This window comes from Sparus aurata, chromosome 4 (genome assembly GCF_900880675.1).
Source record: "Sparus aurata chromosome 4, fSpaAur1.1, whole genome shotgun sequence".
In the NCBI taxonomy this organism is placed as follows: domain Eukaryota; kingdom Metazoa; phylum Chordata; class Actinopteri; order Spariformes; family Sparidae; genus Sparus; species Sparus aurata.
In genome coordinates, this window is record NC_044190.1 from 22,276,516 (window position 1) to 22,282,522 (window position 6,007).

Consider the following 6,007-nt stretch of genomic DNA (forward strand, 5'->3'; position numbering starts at 1 on the left):
AAATCATCTTGATTCTAATGAATAGATATTGAAAAAAATGTTGGTTGGTCTAAAAATGCGTGTAGTTTCATTTGATTGTTGATTCGATGCTCTGTAGTTTCAGAACACTTTGTAAATGCTGGGTTTTCAAAAACAATTCATGTGTGAAGGTAAATTCTGCATTCTTTAAGAGCAGTGGCATGTTAAACTAACAACAAAAAACCTGATGCAGAAGAAACGACAAGGCAAAAAATGTGACAGCTGAAAGGAGAAGAGAAATCTACTGTAGGCTAAAGCATTAAGCAATAACTCAATCGTCTCCCCCCCCCCCCCCCCACAAACAATGAATGACTATGCACTACCTCTGGATATTTATCTACCCCGACTGAAGTGTTTTGTTTTTTCTTCATCTCTGGTGGAGAGAAGCAAGCCAGGCGCTGTGACCATTAACTCTCTGTGTGAGGAGACAGTCATGCGTCAGCCTGTGGCTCCCCCTCCGACAGACTGAAGAATGTATGAGTTTCACAGTGTTGGAGAACAGACTGAAAACAGACACATCTTTAATCCCTCCCTCCTACTCTTAACTGAAGTTTCATTTGAAAACTTAGTTCAAATGATTAAAATATGACATTGAAAACATTAATTACCTCTTTAGAGTCAACCCAAATTCATCACCTTTTAGCTGCCAGAAATAAACCGGAGGTGTTCAGCGTCTCCTGGAGCTTAAGCTGATGGCAGCCTCTTCGTTATGTCTGACCCAACATCACAGCACCGCTTGCTGTGTCAGGTGGTGAACAGGGTGACCTGATGTCAGCTCACTTACTCGAGAGTCTCGAGCTGAAGGAGACACAACACACTGGCTTTCCTGCCTGCTATAACAGCCAATTGGATTTTTGCACCTGTTTATTTCTATCTGGCAGGATAACAAACTACAGCCAGCCTCCAGGACAAGAGGGAGTCCTGGAAATGTACAAAAAATACCATCTTCTACCACCAAAGTCTCAGCTCAGCTGAGCCTTTTATATGATTTTCAAAAATATTCAATTGTGGTTGAAATATGGTCCACATTTACACTTCAGACATTTTAAATGTCGCTAACATTACATATTGCCATGTCACGCATAATGTTCAGGAAGGGTGATCGTCGCAGATTTTATCCAATCGTTAAAGGTGAAGTGTGTAAGAACTGGCCATCTGTGGTACTCCAAACAAATAGGGGTGAGCATATTACGTTGGCTCTTTCACCTCTCCAGGGACAAACTGGCCAAGGCTTAGCTGTTTAGCATGCTAACTTCAATAGAAAACCCTGTAATACAATCCATAGATGTCGTAGACAAAGTCATCACTGTTATTTCCTCACATTCCATTGATCATTGTTCGTTGTTTTGAACCACTAATTTTACACATTAAAGTGTATTTACAGGTTTGGGGGAGTGCTGCAGCATAATGTTTTGTGACTCCAGAGGAAACTGCATTTTATCATATAAATTGACTTCAGGGACATCACTCAGTGGCCAGCTTGCTTTGTGGGTAATGTAGGGACCAGGTTTTGAAAAGGAAGGAAAAAATAATAAATATGTGCAATAAAAAGAGTGATATCAATCGTTTTGCCACCAATTTTGATCATTTGTTTTTAAAGTGTCCATAATGAGTGTTATAAGAGTGCAATGCCAGACCAAAAATCTGGTGCCTACATTACCCAAAATGCAATCTAGCCACAGGGGGACTTAACGGGAGGTAATTTAGCAGATTATTTGCAGCTTCTTTTGGAGCCACTAAATACTTTATACTCTATATTTTTCACATATGCAGTAGTACTCCCCAATACCTGTAAACACACTTTAATAGATGACTCCGAAAAGCTTTCAACCAGGGTAAAGACTTGAAATGTAATGTTCTTTCTGCTCCAGTGAAATAAATGGAAGCTGATGATCTGTTGCTTTCAGTTCAATCCATTGCATCAAAAAGTGTTTAATTTTAAAGCAGTTCTGCAAATGCTTTACCTGAATAGTAACCTCCATGTTTCCTCTATGGTGGTAAAATAACAAAAATAGGGGAGAGATAAAATTACACTGGAGGGATAAAAAAAACTACCTTCAAATCAGGTTGTAGGAGGTGAGGCGGCGACACCTAGAAAAAACCAGGAGCTGCCTGTAATCAACACCAATGAGGCGATATATTGGATGGTGGCAGCAGAATAAAATCACCACCCTCCAAGTAAGGGTACAGTACATGACTAAATCTTCCCACCCCCCCACTTACTGCCATTATCCCACCGTGGAGAAAATTGCCTGTCTGGTTACAAGCCTTCAATATTCCTAGCAGTCGTCCATTTGGCTCTTACAGAAGCACCACTCTGCAGAATGACAATGAAACTGAGGTCACACGCTGAACAGTCACCCTGGGGTTAAAATGATAGAGTTTGTGCAAGTGTCAATTACTCTATAGAACAGGAGACGTTCACTCCAGTCTTTAATGGATACCCTCCTAGTCTTGTGTTACGGTTATCAGTGGGAGCCCTGTTGGCTTGTGGATTTTGCTGTGACAATATAAACACAGGACCTTGTCATAGCTCAATCTGTATGTCAGAAGCTGTGATCCATTCTGTGTTTTGGTCATTTTCTGGCCGAGCAGCTAAACGGAATGTAATGTTATAAAAATGATGTGTGGTGGTACTGGATTTAGCTCTGTTCCATGTTTCAGGCCATATGAGCATCAGCAGCTGCTCAAATATTCAAGAAGATTTATCAATTTGAGCGTGAAAGTTAATGTACACATAAATACAGTTAATCTTAGAAACAGGTAGTTCAGATTATTCGAAATGTAGCAAACAGCAGACAGTGGCATCGGTTCAGGATAATTGCAAAAATGTTCAGCAGTGGCGGAGAAATCGCACGGAATTAAAATGTTTTTTGTTGACCTACTGAAATTGTTTCAACTAAACCATGTTAACAAACAATCAGCCCCTGTAAAGTAGTTAAACAGACATCAAATTTATTTGAGCTTTATAACAACATTAGCCTATCAAAAACCTTTCAAAAGCATGAAAGCATTCATTAATGTTTCACATGTGGTGAACTTTGCATTTCCATTGCAATCATATTATGTTATTGCATTTATACTATACGATTAGCGTTCAGTGAAAAGTACTGTCTCAAATTTGTTGTTTTTGTTAGAGAAGCAATGCAGAATAAAGGCCTTCCTCCTGTTTGTGAAAAGTAATAAGTAGCCGACTTTTAGAATAAATAAAACATAGAACAGCAGCCTAGCTTTATATTCAGTAAAAGTAAAAATAAACCAAAAGGTATCAATACAACAATATCAACTCATTGACAAATTACTGAGTAAATCACAAGTGGATGCCTGTAGAACATCATGTGGGCTACTTACTTTAACAGTCAGAGAATGTGAGAATCACCCAGAACAATGATAAAGTTAGCTGGGCTTAACTTAAAATTTTGTATACAAATTTTGGCAAAAAATTCAACCCTGTTCTTGTACGTTTTTTTATGTAGTCGCATCTGGACTACATCACTGCATTTTTTAGTTGATTCAGCCTGAGGCTTGATTTCCTCATAGGTAGAAAATGCTTCTGCTCATCTTTCAAATCAAACATTCTGCAGGTCTCATATCGCTGTTTGAACTTTAGTTTATTGGGTCTTCTCATGATGAATGGATTGCATGATCCAGGACCTGAGTGCAGTCTGGATTTGCGATGAGCATTCAACAATGTTTGCATGTGAACAGCAGTGTCAAAGTTTGTCCTTCTGTTTTGAAACCGCACCATCGTCAAGGATTTTGCTTTGTGGACCTTTAATCACAACTCAGATTTAATGTCTGATTAATGTTATGTGATGTATGTTTTTAGATGTGCTTGTAGTGTGTTGCTTTGATGATATTTTTTTCCGGTGTATTGCTTTTATGTTCACATGTGAAGTGTCTTTGAGTCTCTTGAAAAGCGCTATACATATAAAATGTGTTATTATTATGATTATTAAACCAGATGTTGGCGATCAGACTTGAGAGCTTAAGTGTTAATATCACTGTTAACAGAATTAAACCATCTACATCACTTGCACAATGTGCTCTTATATTTACGCTTTACATGAAATTCCATCCTGCATTTATGATGCTGGCTGCCCACCTCTGCTTGCATTAGAGTAAATACATCCTGTTCCTGCAACATTTGTGTTGGGTCCTCTGAGACCTGTGGCATCGTAATCCTCCTGCAGCTCTCAACACTTAGGTACTGTGTGAGAAGATGGGTTAGAGTGTATTTACTATTGGTGACAAAGGGGGCAGATGTGTAAGCCTCCATTTAGATTCACAACTACAAATGTGTGTATGCAAGAAGACAGGAATACGCATAAGCAATCTTTTCATTCGATTTCGAAAGATGTGCATATGCATGATTCTTTTGTCTGTAATAAATAAAGCTTGCTGACAAACATTTTGCACAGTTGTCACGGCTTTGGGTTACAGCCTAGTCATTTCCTGTTTTATCTTGTAGGTACTGTCCTCATATGTCATGTGAGACTTTCCACTTCCTGTCTTTGTCTTTTTCACTCCGGTTTTCTATCAGCATTGCTGCCTGTGCTCCTTGTGTCATCCTGGTTTGTACTTTGTTTAGTTTTGCACTTGCTCTTGTTATGTGGACTACAGCTTCATATAATTAAAGCTCACTTTGTGTTGCAGTCTGGTTGGGTTTAATCTACAAAAACATGGAACAGGTTTAGGAAAAGATCATGGTCTAAAGATCATGGTTAGAATACACAAATTTAACCACCTTTTTTTTTTTTTTTTACTTTTTGTTACACCCAAGACTCAAACTCAGGTCTCCTGGGTGGAAGTACTGTGTTTGACCCATCCAATGACTCCCACCACCTTCTGACGTGGACTTTTGTTGCTCTTTATTCTACCGTGCTAACGTGGAATCTACAGCATCATACATGTTGTGCCAAAAGATAAAGAACTCATGTAGAAACAGACTTTGCAAACTTTCTCACAATTCAGGATAAAACAGCTGAAATGTAAGTAGAAAGAGATCAAATTCATCACATTAAATAATTTGAGTGATATTTTTGGACAACACTGTGTAGACTGAAGAGATAACACAATCTGAAACTGGCAAAGATCTCAACAATGTTTCCCTCTGAGGCAACATCTCTAACCTTATATTCTTCTTATACCATCAGCAACTGGCTCTAGAAAACTGTGGTCGGAGGTATGCATTAGTTGAAGACATTCATGTCGCATATTCTTCTTTCATAAATACCAGCTGATGTGGGAGAAAGGGTGTGTGCCTGGTTTTGTTTTCATTTGTAAATCTAGCCCCAGGTCTGTGCTTAGCAACAAGAACCAACGAGTACATGTGAGAGGATGTGTCAGATGACCATGTGACAGTTAGGGTGTACTGGTTAATTCTTGACAGGTGACGCACTTTTGGATTCCTCTATATGGTTGCTTGGCACTAGGAATAGACCTGTGGGTGTATGTCTGCTTTACACTGAGGCCAGTGTTGTGTTGGCTATCTCTCCAACCCCCTCACCCCCACCCTCTCTCTCTCTCCTCAGCAGCAAAGCTGGGGGAAGCGATGCATTCGCCTCTTGGTCAGTGTTGTTCAGGGCTATAGCTTCCGGGCAGCAACAGATGAGAGCAGCTCATTGCAGTATTCATGTCAGTCACATGCCAGACACATCAATGAGATCTTGGCTCAGTGCTGCTGGGTTTTATATGCCTTGTAAGCGCCACAAAGAACTTTGTGTTGTCCAAAATTTGACCAGTAAGTCACGTTCACATGCAGCGATCCTTTTTTTGTTTTCCAAACTACACTGCAGAAAACTAAAATCTTACAAAGAGTATTTATCAAATTTCTATTCGAAATATCTCATTACTTTTGATATGAAACACACTCACAACGTATAAACATTGTTTTCTTTCTTTCTTTCTTTCTTTCTTTCTTTCTTTCTTTTCTTCTTCTACTTCCTCTTCTTCTTCTTCTTCTTCTCTTTTTTACACATTTTTACAG